This window comes from Erythrolamprus reginae, chromosome 12, assembly GCF_031021105.1.
Source record: "Erythrolamprus reginae isolate rEryReg1 chromosome 12, rEryReg1.hap1, whole genome shotgun sequence".
Classification (NCBI taxonomy): domain Eukaryota; kingdom Metazoa; phylum Chordata; class Lepidosauria; order Squamata; family Dipsadidae; genus Erythrolamprus; species Erythrolamprus reginae.
In genome coordinates this window covers 24,521,312-24,541,088 of record NC_091961.1, presented here as the reverse complement: position 1 = coordinate 24,541,088, position 19,777 = coordinate 24,521,312, and the positions used below count along the sequence as shown (strand labels likewise).

Here is a 19,777-nt window from a genome sequence, read left to right as displayed (position 1 = left end):
GGGACACAATCTGAGGTTAGTTGGGGGAAAGATCAAAAGCAACATGAGAAAATATTATTTTACTGAAAGAGTAGTAGATCCTTGGAACAAACTTCCAGCAGACGTGGTAGATAAATCCACAGTAACTGAATTTAAACATGCCTGGGATAAACATATATCCATCCTAAGATAAAATACAGAAAATAGTATAAGGGCAGACTAGATGGACCATGAGGTCTTTTTCTGCCGTCAGACTTCTATGTTTCTATGTTTCTATGTTTCTTCTATGCCAGTGTTTCCCAACCTCGGCCACTTGAAGATATTTGGGCTTCAACTCCCATAATTCCCCAGCCAGCGAATGAATATATAGTGGGTATATATATCTATATACACATAGTAAAATACATGATGAAGGTTATAGAGCAGATACTCATAGTAAAATATATCTAAGAAATAATAGAAAAGAAGATACAGTAATAGAAGATATCAATGAAAGAATAGAAGAAGAGATATACGAATAGAAGAAAGGTATAGGAGATATAGGAGAGCAATAGGACAGGGGACGGAAGGCACTCTTATTGAAGCGTGGAACTCATTACTGGACTCAATTGTGTCAACCCCTAACCCCCAACATTTCTCACTTAGACTCTCCACGATTGACCTCACCAGGTTCCTAAGAGGCCAGTAAGGGGTGTACATAAGTGCACTGGTGTGCCTTTTGTCCCCTGTCCAATTGTCTTTCCTTTCCTTCTCCTATCTTATACTGTATATTCTCTTTCTTTCATATATCCTCTCCTCTAAGTTCACTTTTACCTTTATATATATTACTACATGTCTATTTTCTTCCTATGTATTTGTGTATTGGACAAATGAATAAATAAATAAATAAACTTGTACTCGCCCCTTAGTCCAGATATCTTCAAGTGGCCAAGGTTGGGAAACACTGCTCTATGCCCTCCCTGTCCCACCCTCCCCTTCCCTCCTTGCCCCTCCCCCACGTCTCTCCCTCCCCTCCCACCCCCTCTGCCGTTCCCTCCCTCTCACCCCTGCGTTTCTTTCCTTTTCTCCCTCTCTTCCCCCTCCCTCCCTTCTCTCCGTCTATCTACCTGTTCCTCCCCCCCTCTCCCCCTCCCTCCCCTCAACCCTCCGAGCTCCCCCCCCAGCATCGCCGCGCGTCGGAACGTGAGAGGGCGTGGCTTCGAAAGCGCGCGGCCCCGCCTCCTCCTGGCCTCCTCGGCCGCCGCGCGAGGGGGAGCGGCCTGCGCGCGCCTGCGCCTTAGCCACCGCCCGCCACCGTTGCCTCGTTGCGGCTCCTTCTCCTCCTCTGAGGCGAAGGTGGCGGAGGGGGCCCCGCGGCGCTGAGGGCTTTTAGCGGGCGGCCGTTTCCTTCCTTCTTCCTCCTCGGCCTTCTTCCTTACGGCTTATCCCGGTCGGGCTCCCCCGCCCCGGCTTCTTCTCGCCCCGGCCGGCCCCGAGCCGGGATGCGCCCCGCCGCCGCGCGCTGCCTTGAGGCGGCCCCGGCCAGGAGGCGGCGCGGGTGAAGCAGCGGCGGCGGCGCGAAGGGGAGCAGCGTCCCTCGTTCCTCCGCGGAGGTAAGCAGGACCTCGGGGCCCGTTTTTCCCACATGCCGCAGCCCTGCTTGGTCTCCCCCTGAAGGTCGGGCTTGGCTGGCTGGGGGGGTGGGGTGGGGGCTGCAGGGGAGGATGGGAGTTGTAGTCCGGGGGGGAAAATGGGTGGCTGCCCGTGGGACCGCTCCCCAAATCACCCACCTCCCTCGAGCCTCAACGGGACCCTTCCCCCCCCAAAAAGCCTGGCTAGTTGTCACCTTCTCCCCCTTTTTTAAATGGCTTTAAGACTTTCTGGAGCGGGTAGGTGGGCTGTCTTATATGGGAAGGAGAGGGGGAGAGAGACACCCCCCCATCTACCCGATCCCTTAACGGTTGGGTCTTTTGTCAGGCTGGGAGGGGGGGGGTGTTCCGTGCGATGTGACGGGTTAAAAAGCGTGGCTTTCACCCAGCCATTGTGTGTGTGTGTGTGTGTGTGTGTGTGTGTGTGTGCGCGCGTGTAGGTGGGGGCGGGAGAAAGGGGGAGGCAGGGACTACATTTCTCGATCCGCAGCTTGCTTTTCCAGAGCATTTTTTTTTTCGTTTGGGGACCCTTTGACAATGAGCCATGAGACCTCCCCACCCCTAAAAGCGCTTTTTTGGGAGGGGGACCCTTTGACAATGAGCCATGAGACCCCCCTCCCCTAAAAGCGTTTTTTTGGGGGGGACTCTTTGACAATGAGCCATGAGACCCCCCCAACCCCTAAAAGCGCTTTTTAGGATCGAGATGCATTGCCTGTATCCAGGGATGGAGCATGAAGCAGGGTTTTGTGGCTTAATATTGTCCACAATGTTTCTTTTGACTTTGCAGAGGGTCTCTGGGATCCCCAGGGATCCCCAGACCACCTTGCATATATCTGCAGCTTGGAAATTTGTGGGGATGGGAGGAAAAGAGGGTTGAAATGAGGCCTTGGGTTCAAAACCTGCAGTAGGGCTGCTTTCCCTCTTAGTGAATGGTGCCCAGAATTGAGTGGGATCTGTGGGATCATCTTTATCTTTTCCCCTTTTTTGGTGGTCGTCCCCATCCTTTCATAAGGGGCGGGTGTTGGTGTTTGTGTTGCTGCTCGGCAACAACCTTTCCAAAGGTAGGCTGGCCATTCTCCGCAGGGTTTTCCTTGAGTCAGGGATTGTGATGCCTGGTGGGTTACTTTAATTCCAGCGGGCAAAGCCTTTAGCTGGGATTCTTGCTACCTGAGTGATGGGGGAGATGGTAGCCTATGGCTTGGACCAAGGAAATAACAAAAGGCTCATGCGGCACCCCAGAGATTTATTATGACGTAGGTTTCTTGCGGATGACACTCTACTTCATTGGACACGTGGGCTGTTGTCGTGACGGAATTGCATAGATCAAACTACAGCTCAGAGCCGCGTTGCATGGTAATGCTCGCCTTGTTCTGTGAAGGGCCAAGGACTTAGGGCTTTGAATGGCTCTTTCACGATCTGAGTCCTTTGTGACTTTCCCTTGAATGAGCTCTGGCACACAAAACCTTAAGAGAGAATTCCAGATACTCCACAAGGCTTAATAAACATGTTCCTTTGTTGTTTGTTTCTGTGTCTTCCGTGGAGCTGGGCAATCTCGTCTGGTGATGAGGATTACTTTCAGTCAAGTTTGAATCAGATAGCGCAGTTTTAAGGCTGCCTTGGCAGTACGGCCATTCAACCACCTCCCTTTTGCTAAACCGTGTTCAGTTAGGATTTGGCTGCATGTTGACTGAACTTCCCTGACATCTAGATCTCAACAATAGTTGAGGGGGAATATGATCGAAACATTTTAATATGTTAAATGGTTAAATAAGGTCCAGGAGGGAAGCGTTTTTAATAGGAAAGTGAACACAAGAACAAGGGGACACAATCTGAAGTTAGTTGGGGGAAAGATCAAAAGCAACGTGAGAAAATATTATTTTACTGAAAGAGTAGTAGATCCTTGGAACAAACTTCCAGCAGACGTGGTTGGTAAATCCACAGTAACTGAATTTAAACATGCCTGGGATAAACATATATCCATCCTAAGGTAAAATACAGAAAATAGTACAGTATAAGGGCAGACTAGATGGACCATGAGGTCTTTTTCTGCCGTCAGTCTTCTATGTTTCTATTTCCAACACTAGCAGCAATTACACTAGATCAGAGGTCTTCAAACTTGGCAACTTTAAGACGTGGACTTCAACTTCCAGAATGCTCCAGCCAGGTATGCTGGCTTGAGAATTCTGGGAGTTGAAGTCCACAACTCTTAAAGTTGCCAAATTTGGACTAGATGATAATCTGGTCTAATACAACGACAATTCTCTGACTAACCTCTCTAGAATCTTAACATTAATTATATTGAAGTTCTATGTGTGGACTTCGTCCAATCTTGGAAGATTGGATCTCCAATCTAGTGCACGTTAGGTTCCCCCCACCCCTGCTCTGAAGGAAGGATATCTCTGATGACTTTCCCTGGAGTTCCAATTACAGAAATCTGGTCTGGCAAAAGATGTTTTTCCATAAGGTATCATGATGGGACAGATAAGGATGTCACATTGTGAAGATGTGTCCAAAGGTTAATTCTTAATTTATTTATTTATTTATTGGTTTTGTATGCCGCCCCTCTCCGCAGACTCGGGGCGGCTAACAACAATGATAAAAACAGCATGTAGAAATCCAATTAGTAAAACAACTAAAAACCCTTATAATAAAACCAAACGTACACACAAACATACCATGCATAACTTGTAATGGCCTAGGGGGAAGGAATATCTTAACTCCCCCATGCCTGGCAGCATAAATGAGTCTTGAGCAGTTTACGAAAGACAGGGAGGGTGGGGGCAGTTCTAATCTCCGGGGGGGAGTTGGTTCCAGAGGGCCAGGGCCGCCACAGAGAAGGCTCTTCCCCTGGGGCCCGCCAAACGACATTGTTTAGTCGACGGGACCCGGAGAAGGCCAACTCTGTGGGACCTTAGCGGTCGCTGGGATTCGTGCGGTAGCAGGCGGTTCTGGAGGTAATCTGGTCCCACGCCATGTAGGGCTTTAAAGGTCCTGACCAACACTTTGAATTGTGACCGGAAACTGATCGGCAGCCAATGCAATCAACTAGGTTCCAGAGAAATTTGGGGCTTGGGAAAGTATAAGAAGATTGGCTGCATACCTTTAGGTGAGAGTAACTTCCCTGTTTTTTTTGAGAATCTATTTCTGTGGGATGGGTGGGTAGGTGGAGAATGATGACACTGCTCAGGCAGTGACATTGGAAAGTTTTGTTGGAATAGTCATGAGTGGCTTCATGATCCCCGGAGTTCTATTAGGCCATAACATAAGGACATTGCTTTACAATCAAAGGACATCTATTCACTACTATGCGGTAATAATTCGAAGAGGTTCTTGAGAAGTGCTGCTAAGAAAGTTGACTTTGCAGGCAAGTGCTGAATGATTGAAAGGGGAGGGTATTCTAGAATGTGCTAATGCAGCCATAAAAGTAATGGTGGTTTCTATCAAGATAGGGAGAAATTCCTCCATGAGCAATTGTGTCCTTCATGAGTGCTGCAATGAACAGAGGCTAACAAAGGACTTGTGCCATTTCCCGAATCTGCTGTTCATTCTAATTATGTGCAATGAATGCAGCGTCTTGAACCGATGCTTTTTCATCTTTTCTGTTCAAGAAGTTTTACCTAAAAAGGGTCTTAGGTTTCCAATGTAAGCATTGCAAATAGTCTGTTTTGTTGATGGATAAATAGAATGTTTCCATTGTTTTATTTTTTCCCCCTCTCAAAATGTTTGCTGTACAGGGCTCCATTTGAAACTTTTGTTTCAATCAAAAGTTGCTTCCTTTGTTATTCTGGGAGGAGAGTGAGACAAGGTTTTTAAGTACTTTGTTGCTCATTTAAGCCTCTTAACATCACATGAAATAAATATATTGAACAAAGATGACAATAAGATGTGTAAATTGTTACAATCCATGGAGGGTATGTTAGTATTGTGTGGTGGTTTGTGAAAGGGGAACGTTTGATATTCATTATATATAATAGCTAAAATCTTGTGAAAGGATGCATACAAATAGATTTTGAACTAAATGTATAGAGCATAAATGGATTTTTAAAAAAACGTTTGGGCATCTTGTTACCATCTGGAAATAACACCATTCAACATTGAGAATTTTGAATGGATGGGAATATCTACCTTAAGAAAACCCCATTCTGTATATATTTGAGCAATTTTTTAGTCTTGGCGATCATTAAATGCTAATTCTTATATATACAGTATATGAATGAACGTACAAATACACAAAGAAATTTAGCCTCATTAGGACTGTCACTAATACCATTGATGGTTCAGGCAGCCACATTTTAATTGGGAGACTCTTTTAATTGGGAGAGTCTTCGGAGAGGGGCGGCATACAAATCCAAATAATAATAATAATAATAATAATAATAATAATAACAACAACAACAACAACAACAACAACAACAACAACTGGATATGTATTTGCAGAGGAATAATAGTTCACTTCAGCTTTATGGCCAACCACTTTCTTCATCTAATTCCTGTAGCACTTTACGGATATTTTTTATCAAAGCAGTGGTATTGATAGGCAGTATATTTTATTTGTTAAAACTTCAATGCTGCAGATCATTTATTTGAATGAATGGTGTCATTTTCATTGATTGTGAAAAAGTATAAAACAAGATGATCTGGATTTCTGTTTGGAAGATTTCCAATCAGTTGATACGACATTAAATAGCAATAGCACTTATAAAGTGGTTTACAATGCATTCTAAGTGGTTTACAGAGTTAGCACCCAGCAATCTGCTTGCAGCATGGAATAAATGCCTTGACGTATTTATACATATACAACCTTTCGAAACAAGGCTGACTCATTTGGAAGGAAGGCACACACCTTCTGCTTGTAGAGGTTCCTGTAGGTGGATCTAGATGAAGCTCAAGTCACTTTGTAGGCCACAGTACTTCAGGATCACAGATAGTTTTCAAGGATTCACAAACTTTCTCTGCTTGACAGAAGGCGAGCAATAATTGTAAGCAATAATGTGATCTGTTTGGCTTTGTCTCAGCATGTCATGAACCACAATAATACTGTCGTTCATAAATTATGATTTGAGTCATAGCATAATGTGCTAACCTAGCTCAGATGTGGTTTTCACATTAAAACAAGCTTTGTACAAAGCATGATCCTGATCGTAGTGATCCTTGCAAGAGGAAGATACGAAGGCATTTTGTTGTTTTACTCCTCCCAAGTGAATCATTTGGGAAAGGGAAAGAGAGAGGGGCGATCCTCACAATGGTTTACAGCATCTCTGTCTCCTTCGCTGCTCAAAACCAGATCTGAAGTTGTACAGTATGTCGGCGGCACATTAGCCACGCACAAGAATGGTGTTGTCACAAATATTTTATGTCAGAATCCTGTTTGTTCCACATCCTCCCTTGCTCACAATACAGCGAGCAGTGAGAAGATCCCCTAGCACCTGTTTTTGTTAGGCCTCCATAGTCTTGGGAGGTAAAAGGGGAAATAATTGTTGCCCGCAGTCTTATACTTTTACATAGAAACATAGAAGTCTGACGGCAGAAAAAGACCTCCTGGTCTATCTAGTCTGCCCTTATACTATTTACTGTATTTTATCTTAGGATGGATATATGTTTATCCCAGGCATGTTTAAATTCAGTTAATTTACCAACCACGTCTGCTGGAAATTTGTTCCAAGCATCTACTACTCTTTCAGTAAAATAATATTTTCTCATGTTGCTTTTGATCTTTCCCCCAACTAACTTCAGATTGTGTCCCCTTGTTCTTGTGTTCACTTTCCTATTAAAAACACTTCCCTCCTGGACCTTATTTAACCCTTTAATATATTTAAATGTTTCAATCATGTCCCCCCTTTCCCTTCTGTCCTCCAGACTATACAGATTGAGTTCATGAAGTCTTTCCTGATACGCTTTATGCTTAAGACCTTCCACCATTCTTGTAGCCCGTCTTTGGACCCGTTCAATTTTGTCAATATCTTTTTTTAGGTGAGGTCTCCAGAACTGAACACAGTATTCCAAATGTGGTCTCACCAGCATTCTATATAGCGGGATCATAATCTCCCTCTTCCTGCTTGTTATACATAGACATTTTCCCCTCGAGGCAGACTCACAGGCTTTTGTGCCAACTAGCAACCAGTCTCAAATGCCCTTTTCTTGGGCAAAAAAATAAAGAGGGTGTTGGCCAGCTAATTGGCTGCAGCCAAGTTTAGAGGAAGCAGATTTTGTAGCCCTGTCTTATCCTGGCCTTCGGCCACAGTGCAGCATGGAAAAAGTCTTGACTGCTCTGTTGCCCTTTTCCGGAAGAGAAACAAAGACGCCATTGAGAACTCCACATATTTTGTTGGAATCACTGAGAGTTGGAAACAGTTTTCCCCCCTCATTATTTCCATTGCTGCTAGAGGTTCATTACCAGGGAAGGTACATCTGTTTTGATCCAAAAGATATTCATTAAAATATTACATTGTGCCCACGAGGGAACTGTCCACCAGGGATTTAGCATACAGATAACTCTTTAGTTTCTTGAAATGATGATGGGGTAGATGATTGCAAGTAAACAAAAGATAAATCCTAATAGGAGCCAATTTGGTCTAGTGGTGAAGGCACCAGACTAGAAACTGTGAGGCCTTAGGCATGAAGTCTGCTCAGTGACCTTGGTGGGCCAGTGATTGTTTCTCATCCCAAACTACTACTGAATAATGTAGCCAAGAAAAATGCAGAGGTTTCTCCAGGCAGTTTCCAGGTGTTAAGACTGATCTGAAGGTAAACACACACACACACACACAATTCCTACATGCAGGGAAACCACTTTAATTAAAAGAAGTGGAATTTAGGAATTGCGAAGATAAATGGTTGTAATCAAGATTCTCAGTTGAGCCTGTTACCAAGAGCACAGGTGAGCTTTGGCGAGGAATGCTAACCATCTAAATAATTTATAACCGAAATAACTTTCTACTAGCAATAATCTAGCTGGAAAGCCCCCAGTGTCAGGGTCATACTTTGACCGTGAAAGATTGCAGGTAATCCTCGATATATGATGGGCAATTGGGACAGGAATTGCTGTCATTAAGCAACACAGTTATTATAGTGGGATGTCAAATGATTGTGCATCGATTCTGATGGATCCAGTTGCCACCGTTAAGTGAATCGCTGCAAGTTGTTAAGCAAGAAAAAATAAAAGGTGGCTGCCATTTGCATTCTCCTGCCTGTTTCATCATGGACTTTTTTTGATGGAAGCTAGCAAGGACCACATGCATGGATATGCTGCAGTGGCCCAAACTCTGAAGACTGGTTGGAAGGACAATGGTACCTCTACCTAAGAACGCCTCTACTTAAGAACTTTTCTAGATAAGAACTGGGTGTTCAAGATTTTTTTGCCTCTTCTTAAGAACCATTTTCTACTTAAGAACCATTTTCTACTTAAGAACCCGAGCCCGGAAAAATTTCCCAGGAAATTTGAGAGCGGCACAAAGGCCCAGCCAGTTTCCTGCCATTCCCCCTTTAATCCTGGCCATCTTGGGCTTTTCTGGGCTGCCAGAGGAGCCTTTCGGAGGCTTAAGGAGGCTTTGGCAGTCCAGAGCAAACAAAGCATTTTCCTTTCTCTGGATGCTTGGAGAGGGAATAAACCTCTGCCAGTGCCCAGAGAAAAGAAACACTCCCTTCGCTCTAGATAGCCCAGAGTGAACGGAGAATTTTCCTTTCTCTGGGCGCTTGGAGAGGGAATAAACCTCTGCCAGTGCCCAGAGAAAAGAAACACTCCCTTCGCTCTAGATAGCCCAGAGTGAACGGAGCATTTTCCTTTCTCTGGGCGCTTGGAGAGGGAATAAACCTCTGCCAGTGCCCAGAGAAAAGAAACACTCCCTTCGCTCTAGATAGCCCAGAGTGAACGGAGCATTTTCCTTTCTCTGGGCGCTTGGAGAGGGAATAAACCACTTTGCTGTGGTGACTCCCTCACGCTGCCTCCCATATACCTGGTGCGGGGTTGCTTCCCGGAGCATCTGGGTGTGGAAAGGCAAATCAACTTGGTTTCAGCCAAACCAAGGAGTCACCACAGTGAAGGAAAGGCACTGGCTACAAAGCGAGCGAGAGGAGAGGGGAGCCCTTCAGCATGGCAAGGAAAAGGAAGCAGGTAGCAGCAGCAGCTTCCTTTTGGTCAAAGGAGCAGGAGGTTCCCCTCTCTCGCCCACCTGGTTTCTCTCTCTGGCACAGTATATGGGAGGCAGCCTCATGCTGTGTATATGGGAGGTACATGCTCTTCCTCGCCTCCTCAGAGTCCCTCTTTTTTTTTTTTTAGCCTTAAAGGTTTTGGATTTTTTTGATTCCCCTCACCTCACCTTCTTCCTTTGGCAATGACTGTCTTCCTCCTCTTCCTCCCACCCAAATTCTGAGCTTTTATTTCTTTCCTAATGGGTTTGCACGCATCCTAATGGATTTGCATGCATTATTGAGAGCCAGGGTGGCGCAGCAGGTGGTATGCTGTACTGCAGGCCACTGAAGCTGACTGCTAGATCTGGAGGTCAGCGGTTCTAATCTCATCACCGGCTCAAGGTTGACTCAGCCTTCCATCCTTCTGAAGTGGGTAAAATGAGGACCTGGATATGCTGGCTCTGTTTAAAAACAAGTGCTATTGCTAACAGGTTGTAAGCCACCCTGAGTCTAAGGAGAAGGGTGGCATAAAAATCAATCAAACAAATAAATAAATATTTTCTTTTACGCTGATCTGTATGGGAAAAATTGCTTCTACTTACAAACTTTTCTACTTAAGAACCTGGTCACGGAACAAATTAAGTTCGTGAGTAGAGGTTCATTCGGTGCCATTGCAAGTTTGAACAGTAGCTAAAATTAAGGAAAGCTACTTGTCCTGGATGATTTTGGACTAGTAATTCCCTTTTAGCCCAAACCAAGAAACCAAACATGGCAGTTTTTGTAAATCATTATATGCTGTTGTTATTCAGAACAGAAAACTAAAGACTGAGAATAACAAATAATATAAGGATGGTCTTAAAAATAAAAATAAATTGTTGCAGAATGTTTTAAGGGGAACTAAATGGAATTGTATGTTCCTTACTCTTCAAATGCTGTTTGTTCCCTGAAACTTAGAAGTGCTAATCAGTAATGATCCAAAGCTAAATAGAATTATGGTCTGACGTTTTTGTTTCTGGAAGAATAATTAGGGTTTATGCAGCCTGATTCTCGACAACTTTGGGTTCAGTTATTAAACAACTTTATTTCCTAACTTCCAGTAATATTTGTTCAAAGCATTGAGACAATTTCACTCATGCTAATATGATGTAGTAAACATTTACATTAAAACTGAAGGATAAAATGTTTCATATACTGTACAGCAACTGTGAATCACTTATATCTGGATATTAGAATTTACCTTGCAAAATGCACTTTTTTACTTTGGTATAATTGAATATAGCCAAACACTAAATCAGAAAGTCACCAATTCAGAATGCATAGCTTCCAAATCATCAGTCCTATTGCTACAATGTAAATGTAAATACTGTACTGATGAAATAGCAAAATATTGTATATCAGGGGTCGACAAAGTTGTTCAGAATCTAGGAGCCAGCCAAAAAATTTAGGAGCCAGAATTTTTTTTAAGCAAACTTGGTTTTTAATTTAACAAAAAAAATCGGGCCGGCAGGGAACAGAATGGAGCCTTCCGCGGCGGGGCTGGTAAGGGGGGGAGCCGAGGGGGGAGCCGAGCCCAGCCCCGTGGCATTCGCTTTCCTCCCGCCCGCAGCCGACTGACCGTGGGCTCCTTCCCGAGCTCCCTTCCTGAGCCTCCCGTTTTCTCTCCCCCCCCTCGCCCCTTCGCCTCCCTGTGTTCCTAGGAGAAGTGCTGGGGATTAGAAGATAGATAGATAGGTAGATATATGATAGATAGATAGATAGATAGATAGGTATAAATAGACAGACAGTGATAGTCAAAGAGAGATAGACAGAGAGACAGATGATGAATGGATTGGGCAGCATAGAAGATAAATAGATAGATAGATAGGTAGATATATGATAGATAGATAGATAAATAGATAGGTAGGTAGATATATGATAGATAGGTAGGTAGATAGGTAGGGTGGGTATATGATAGATAGATAGACAGACAGACAGACAGACGTAGGTAGGTAGATATAAATAGACAGTCAGGCAGATAGTCAAAGACAGATAGACAGAAAGACAGAAGATGGATGGATTTATAGATGATAGATAAATAGACAGATAGATAAATAAATGTTAGATGATGAATGGATTGGGCGGCATAGAAGATAGATAGATAGATGGATGGATGGATGGATGGATGGATAGATAGATAGATGAGGGAGGATAAAATGGTATTAAAAGGGGAGGAAGAAGAGAAGTGTGTGTTGGGAGGGGGGAACCACTCCTGATTATAGATTCGAACACGTGGATTGTGGAAGTGAGAAGGAAAGAATTACGCCGGGATAGGATGGTATCAATGAAGTGGAATCCAAGCTTCACCCAAGAGGTTAATGGAAAGCGCACAGGGAGAAAAGCGAAGGGTGGCCAACAACGTGATTCTGCCCGGGTTTTGCCCGCCTCGGGGTCTGGAGAGGCTCGTAAAAGCTGAAGAAAAGATTGCACGGGGTTTTGCAGCTTCCGACCGGACGGAACGGGAGAGTAAAGACCCGTCCCGGTTGCAAAAAAAGTTTCTTAGGGCCATGAAAGGGCGATGGGCAACCTCCCGGGGTTATGCGAGGATGCTTCCCTAGAGGAGTCCAAAGAGAAGCCATCCCCCGGGGGAAGAGGGCAACTCCCGGGGCTTCCCTGTGAAAGGACGGAGCCCGGCTCCTCCCGCCCCGTCACCCGCTCCGCCTCCCCCCGGCCGAGCTGCCGGCCTCGCGCGGCTCCCTCACCATCAGCACTTTGGCCGCGCTCTCCAGCTGGGCGATCACCTCGGAGGCTCCCCCCGCCGCGGCCGCGGCCGCCGCCATCATGGTCTCTCTTCAATGACGCGCCATGCAAGGCATTCTGGGACGGGGAGGACGCCCAGCCAATCCGCGACTCCCGGGGAGGCTACAAGGGCCCCGGGGTGTGAGAGAGCCCCGATTGGGGAGGTCGTGGACGGCCCCCGCAGAGCCGCTCTCCCCCGACGGCTGAGGGAGCGGCGGGGCGTCCTCTTGAAATGGCTTCGGGGAGGTGGAGGGGGGTAGAATGGAGAGAGAGCAGCTCCGTCAGGTCCGGGAGGAGAAGGGCGGGATGTGGCCATGTGGTCCGACCCTTTCTCAACTCCTCAAGCACCAGGCAACATTTTCTAGGCGCCAGACAACATTTTCTAGGCGCCACTGGCGACCAGGCGCCTGGGTTTGTCGACCCCTGTTGTATATTGTATTAATGGCAACTATGTTATATACTGCATGATTATGTAAAAGCCCATCCATATTGGTAGATAAGCTGACCCTTAAGTTTTAACAAAGATTTCATGAATAATGTTCCACCTGCGGATAAGCTAACCTGCATTTTTCTTGTTATTTAGATTAGAAATTGTGAAGCCAAACCAGATTTTCTGGGTGCGTTTTGGCATTTTAAAATTCTCAGCTTATTTGTGGGCATGTACTTAAATCAAAATTAAAAAGGTTTTTCATATGTTGTTGACATAATTTCTCATATATATTGAAACAATGTCCTTCCCTCTCTCCCTTACATTACTTTTGCTTTATTCGTGCATTTTGACTCATTCTACAGCTATATTGGTTGTTATATCAAGAAATATGATTCAGCACACATATCCAATTAGTAATCACACATTTCTCTGCTCTGTTGATAAGTATCTTTAAAATGTATGAGTAATAATTCCCTGCTGTTGGAAAATGTTTTCCATGCTTTATAAATATTGTCATCTATGTTTGCAATAAGTAACATGTATGTGGCTTCTTGTTGTCTGTGTAGTTACCATTTTTTTTTTTCATAATCATACGTAGGCTAGCCCAGGGGTCTCCAACCTTAAGCCTGGAGGACTTCAAATTCCAGAATTCCCAGGCTGGCTGGGAAATTCTGGGAGTTGAAATCCTCCAGGCTTACAGTTGTGCTAGACACCATCCTGCATTGACTTTTTAAAAGGTTGACTGTCATGTTAAACATAGAAACATAGAAGTCTGACGGCAGAAAAAGACCTCATGGTCCATCTAGTCTGCCCTTATACTATTTTCTGTATTTTATCTTAGGATGGATATATGTTTATCCCAGGCATGTTTAAATTCAGTTGCTGTGGATTTATCTACCACGTCTGCTGGAAGTTTGTTCCAAGGATCTACTACTCTTTCAGTAAAATAATATTTTCTCACGTTGCTTTTGATCTTTCCCCCAACTAACTTCAAATTGTGTCCCCTTGTTCTTGTGTTCACTTTCCTATTAAAAACATTTCCCTCCTGGACCTTATTTAACCCTTTCATATATTTAAATGTTTCGATCATGTCCCCCCTTTTCCTTCTGTCCTTCAGACTATACAGATTGAGTTCATTAAGTCTTTCTGGATACGTTTTATGCTTAAGACCTTCCACCATTCTTGTAGCCTGTCTTTGGACCCGTTCAATTTTGTCAATATCTTTTTGTAGGTGAGGTCTCCAGAACTGAACACAGTATTCCAAATGTGGTCTCACCAGCATTCTATATAGCGGGATCATAATCTCCCTCTTCCTGCTTGTTATACCTCTAGCTATGCAGCCAAGCATCCTACTTGCTTTCCCTACCGCCTGATTGTACTGTTCACCCATTTTGGGACTGTCAGAAATCACTACCCCTAAATCCTTTTCTTCTGAACTATTTGCTAATACAGAACTGTATTAAATGTTGGCAGAATTCCCATGACCTCAGATTTGCAACAAATTGGAAGATGAAAGCATTCTGCTTAATGGTAATCCTGAAAATGAATTGGAAGAAGGGTGTACAAATTCCAATGAGTTTGTTGATTTGATGTAGCAAATCAAATTTAATTTGAAAAGTTTAATCAATTTAAGATTTGATTGAATACTTTTGAACTGAATCTTTACACCGTCCTTCTTTTAAAATCACCATAACATCTTCATTTTGATGGATGGAATTTGCAGATTAATTCATTCATTTCAGAAAAAAATGTTTTTTTTCTACCATCCAGTTCATGCCATACAGATACATTGTTTTTAATAGCACAAATCAATCCACTGCAGAATGAAGGCCTTGTCACTTGAAGCTAATGGACTAAATCTACCATGACGGTCCAGTATGGATTGGTATACTGTATATATATTTTTTTAGATTTCCAGTTTAGAGCTGAGAGAATGTGATTAGCTCAAAGTTACTCAGCCATCTTCACTGCCTAAGGGAGGATTAGAATCTGGGTCTCTCCACTCATAAACCAGAAATTTCTTCATTATACCATTCTGGCTCTCATGTAGTGGTATATATACTTTAAAAATGAAGGTATTGTAATCTTTCAGGCAGGTAAATTTAATTAGCATCTTCCAATATTATATTTATCAACATACTGTACATATAATTGATTTAGTGTGGTTTTTGCTTTTAAGGAGTTTTGAAACAAATAAAATACGATATGGTGTTTCTAGTAAAACTGTAGTGCTTCTATCACTTATAAATTTAAAGAGTGGTATGTAATATATGAAAAGAGTGTAGATCTGAAAGAAAATATGATTCTTTTTCAAAGTATGGACGCTAGGTTCATCTAGTTATCTGTATGTAAGCTACAAGAGATTTATAACAGATGACTAAAAACCACAAAAGGAGATTCTAGGGTGTTATTGTTAAATGATGCATACACAAGTTTTGGATGTAGCTCTTAATTATTGTAATGGATGCATCTTTGTTCCATTGGAAAAAAAGGTAACAAAGGAGTTGTTTGTTAAAGTACCATAGAACTGGCCATAATAGCTCCAGTGACCTTTAAATCTTAGCAGCTCTGGATCTGCAGGAAGATTTGGAGCAATTGCCAAGAGATGAGATGTGGTTTTCAATCTCTTTTTATTTTTTTACTGTAATTTTCTTCCTGGAATATGCTAATGCCACGGACTTATCATTTGGACACAATGAGCGCCCTTTTAGTCAGCAATATTCTGGCTTTACTATTGCCCCCCCCCCACTCCACGCCCCCCCCAACTCTCGCACAGAATATTTTATAGCCAAAAAATATTGTCGAAGCATTTTCACAGAATGAAATGCGATCCCTGCTGGAGGATTTTAATAAAGTCATCATGATTTTCAGTGGCAAATGTTACTTCCTCATAAAGAATATAGGAATCTCTATGGATTTTTATTTTTTTGTAAACAGATCCCAAATAAGAATTTGAGCAACTATTCTGGCCATATACTGAGTGAATACAATGAATAGCAAGACCTCCTGTAGATTTTAGAGTAAAGATGTGCAAAATGTTTCAGTGTTGAAATGGGATGTTGTGACCTCGTGAGAAGTCAGATTTAACAGATTAACAGAGTTGGAAGGGACCTTGTATTTTAGGTCATCTAGTCCAAGCAGGAGACCCTGCCTACACCATCTCTGACAAATGGCAGTCCAGGGTCTTCTTGAAAGCCTCCAGGGATGAATCTCCCACAACTTCTGAAGGCAATTTCTGTTTCAATGCTTGATCGCTCTCACTGTCAGAAAAATTCTCCTTATTTCTAAGTTGAATCTCTCCTTGGTCAGTTTCCATCCATTATCCCTTGTCTGGCCTTTGGGTGCTTTGGAAAATAGCATGACCCCTTCCTCTCTGTGGCAGCCCCTCAAATATTGGAAGACTGCTGTCATGTCTCCTGGTCCTTCTCTTCACTAGAGTAGCCATGCCCAGCTCCACTAATGATTTTCCAGTCCCCTAATCATCCTGGTTGCTCTCCTTTGCACTTTTTCTAGAGTCTCAACATCTTTTTTATAGTGTGGTGACCATAACTGGATGCAGTCATTTGAGTACAATCTCTGTCAATTTCCTGGTTCCAAAATGGGGAGAAAAACAGAAGTTTACTGTATAATATAATAAAGCAAGGGTACGTTTATTCCCCAATACTATGCCTTTGGGGCAGAACTTTTAGAAAAATTAATTTTGATTTTATTTTATTTTGTTTTATTGGATTTGTAAGCCGCCCCTCTCTGTAAACAGCATATGACAATCCAATATAAACAGTTAAAAACCCCTATTGTAAAACCAACATACATACAGACATACCATGCATAAAATTGTAAAGGCCTAGGGGGAAAGAGTATCTCAATTCCCCCATGCCTGGCGGCAGAGGTGGGTTTTAAGAAGCTTACAAAAGGCAAGGAGGGTGGGAGCAATTCTATTCTCTGGGGGGAGTTGGTTCCAGAGGGTCGGGGCCGCCACAGAGAAGGCTCTTCTGTTTGACCTTCCTAATCATTCTAGGGGTGATTAGGGGAGGATGATTTGGCAGTTTTCTAGAACTGAACCAGAAGCGGGGTGAGATCCTTTTGCTTGGCCTTAACTGCTTTGTAACAGACAGATAATTTTTTTAAATAATGAAATGGTGACACTTACATAAGAAACATAGCAACATAGAAGACTGACGGCAGAAAAAGACCTCCTGGTCCATCTAGTCTGCCCTTATACTATTTTCTGTATTTTATCTTAGGATGGATATATGTTTATCCCAGGCATGTTTAAATTCAGTTACTGTAGATTTATCTACCACGTCTGCTGGAAGTTTGTTCCAAGGATCTACTACTCTTTCAGTAAAATAATATTTTCTCACGTTGCTTATGTGAACCACAGTTCCATCTGATTAGGAATATGTAGAGCAAACAAGAGCACAGTTCCCAGGAAAGAATGTGGCTTAAATACTAGATAACTAACAGACTCTGAACCTAAGCCATCACTTAGAACATAAGAAGAGCCATGCTGAATCAGGCCAAAACCCATTGAGTCCAGCATTCTGTGTCACACAGTGGCCCACCAATTGTACATGGGGATCTTGAGTAGAAAGAGAAGGCAAAACCCTCCCTTTCCCTTAACCCCCAACAAATGGTACTCAAGAGAATCCTGCCTGCCTCAATCAACATAGAGGCAGCACATGGACATCTATTTCAATAACCATGCCAATTTAAGGCATGCATCCAGTTTATACAGGTTTATTCCCTCCATTCCTCCTTAGAAGGCTAAGAGGACATGGTTTAGGAAGTCCAGCCTACAAAAATGAGAAATTTTAGGATTTAATTCATACATCTATTTTTTTTAGTTGGCCAAAAGATAAATCCCTTTGTTTGCCTTGTGAAAAGGGAAGTACAGTGATCCCCCGTTTATTGCGTCCCCAACCATTGCGAACAGGGTACTTCGCTATTTTTCAACCCGGAAGTCAAAATACCATCTACGCATGCGTGCCCGTGGGCACGCATGCGTAGATGGCAACCGGGAGATCAGCTGCTGGGCGGCTTCCCAGAGTCTTCCCCCTCTTGCTGGCGTCAGCGAGGAGTTTCCCCACCGCCCACGCAAACTCCTCGCTGCCGCCCGCCCTTCGCCCGCCCACGCCGTTCATTCTCGGCGCTTTTCGTTCTCGGCGCTTTCCAGCTGAGTCCGGGAGCGAGTTCGCTCCCGGATTCAGCTCGAAAGCGGCGAGAATGAACGGCGTGGAAAAGCCGTTCCACGCCTTTCGTTCTCGGCGCTTTCCAGCTGAGTCCGGGAGCGAGTTCGCTCCCGGATTCAGCTCGAAAGCGGCGAGAATGAACGGCGTGGAAAAGCCGTTCCACGCCTTTCGTTCTCGGCGCTTTCCAGCTGAGTCCGGGAGCGAGTTCGCTCCCGGATTCAGCTCGAAAGCGGCGAGAATGAACGGCGTGGAAAAGCCGTTCCACGCCTTTCGTTCTCGGCGCTTTCCAGCTGAGTCCGGGAGCGAGTTCGCTCCCGGATTCAGCTCGAAAGCGGCGAGAATGAACGGCGTGGAAAAGCCGTTCCTTGCCTTTCGTTCTCGGCGCTTTCCAGCTGAGTCCGGGAGCGCTCCCGGATTCAGCTCGAAAGCGGCGAGAGCCAGCGCCCCCCGGACCCCCAACCCGGGTTTGGGGGGCTGCTAGGAAGCCCTCCATGCCGGCGGCAAACAGCCGCGCCCCCCCAATCTTCGGCTCCTCGCTAGCGCTGTGGGAGTAAAAACACCGTCTGCACATGCGCAGATGGTGTTTTTACTTCCGCAGCGCTACTTCGCGAAAACCCGCTCGTTGCGGGGGGTCCTGGAACGGAACCCTCGCAACGAGCGGGGGATCACTGTACTCTGAAGCTTTGAAAAAAAAAACCAAATCAAAGCAAGGCACTGTTTGGGGAAGAAATGTAGACCAAACACTGAACCCAAGCACCTTTGCTATCTAATGTGGAAGAGTAAATTCCAAGCCAGATAATTTTATATGCTTAGGTTTTGCCTCAGCCCATCAGGCAGATGAAGTTCCTCCCAAAATGGAAGAGGAAAGCAAAGTCTTGTAAGTCTCTTTTAGAATATGTTACACTTCCCAGATAATAGTTCAGGTTTTCCTACTTGCTTCCTGCAGTTCAGCTTACTTGAGATTTTCTGACTTTTGTGCTTTTTGAAATCAGATTTCTTTACCCTGATAAGTTGGCAGGTGTTGTGATTCAGCCTGAGGCTCCTCAGGGACCGGCTGGAGCTCTGCTGGATCCATGCCCAGAGGAGGAGGACAGTGACCAGGAGGGGGAGGACCAGGTAGACAGGGGAGAGGAACGTCAGGAGGAGGAGGAGGAGGGAGAGCAGCCTGAGACCCCCGGGGCAGGGACTCTCCCCAGCTAGTAGCCTGGATTCATTGGATGAAGACGCACAGGCTATAATAGACATGAGGCAGAGACGTGCAGCTCAAAGAAGGGGCCAATTAGAAAGATATTTCCATCCCTGAATTGGCAACAGCTGGGTTTGTGTGTGGTTCTCCTCAGCAGGGTTGAAAAGGCAGGCCCGCCCTTACAGTCTCGTGGAGAGTTATCAACTGGGAGTCCTGTGACCTTGCTTCGATTCTTGGCGTCTCTGATCTTGGCTTGTGGCCTAGAAGTCTGGAAGACTTGGGGGAGGCGTGGGTTTTATTATCTCCAGTGTTGTTTTTGCCAGCAAGAAGCCTGTTTTATTGCCTGGCCTTCGTGAAACCTCTGTGAAGCTTCATCGTGTTCCTGTCTGTAAGAACAGTTTTTGTTACCTGTGTTTGCTTTCCAGTATATAAACTGCCTTTGCTTTTTACCAGTGTGTCT

General features: G+C 44.4%; 1 protein-coding gene across 2 annotated transcripts in view; it reads left to right on the top strand.

Annotated features, from left to right (window-relative positions):
- The first annotated feature begins 1,500 nt into the window (after nucleotides 1–1,500).
- The window catches only part of ARHGAP32 (Rho GTPase activating protein 32), a 265,471-nt gene continuing 247,194 nt past the window's right edge, over nucleotides 1,501–19,777 (top strand). For both annotated transcript variants that reach the window (XM_070765689.1, XM_070765693.1), the window contains exon 1: nucleotides 1,501–1,571. The gene's annotated coding sequence lies outside the window, so the exon portion shown is untranslated. The remainder of the gene's footprint in view (nucleotides 1,572–19,777) is intronic.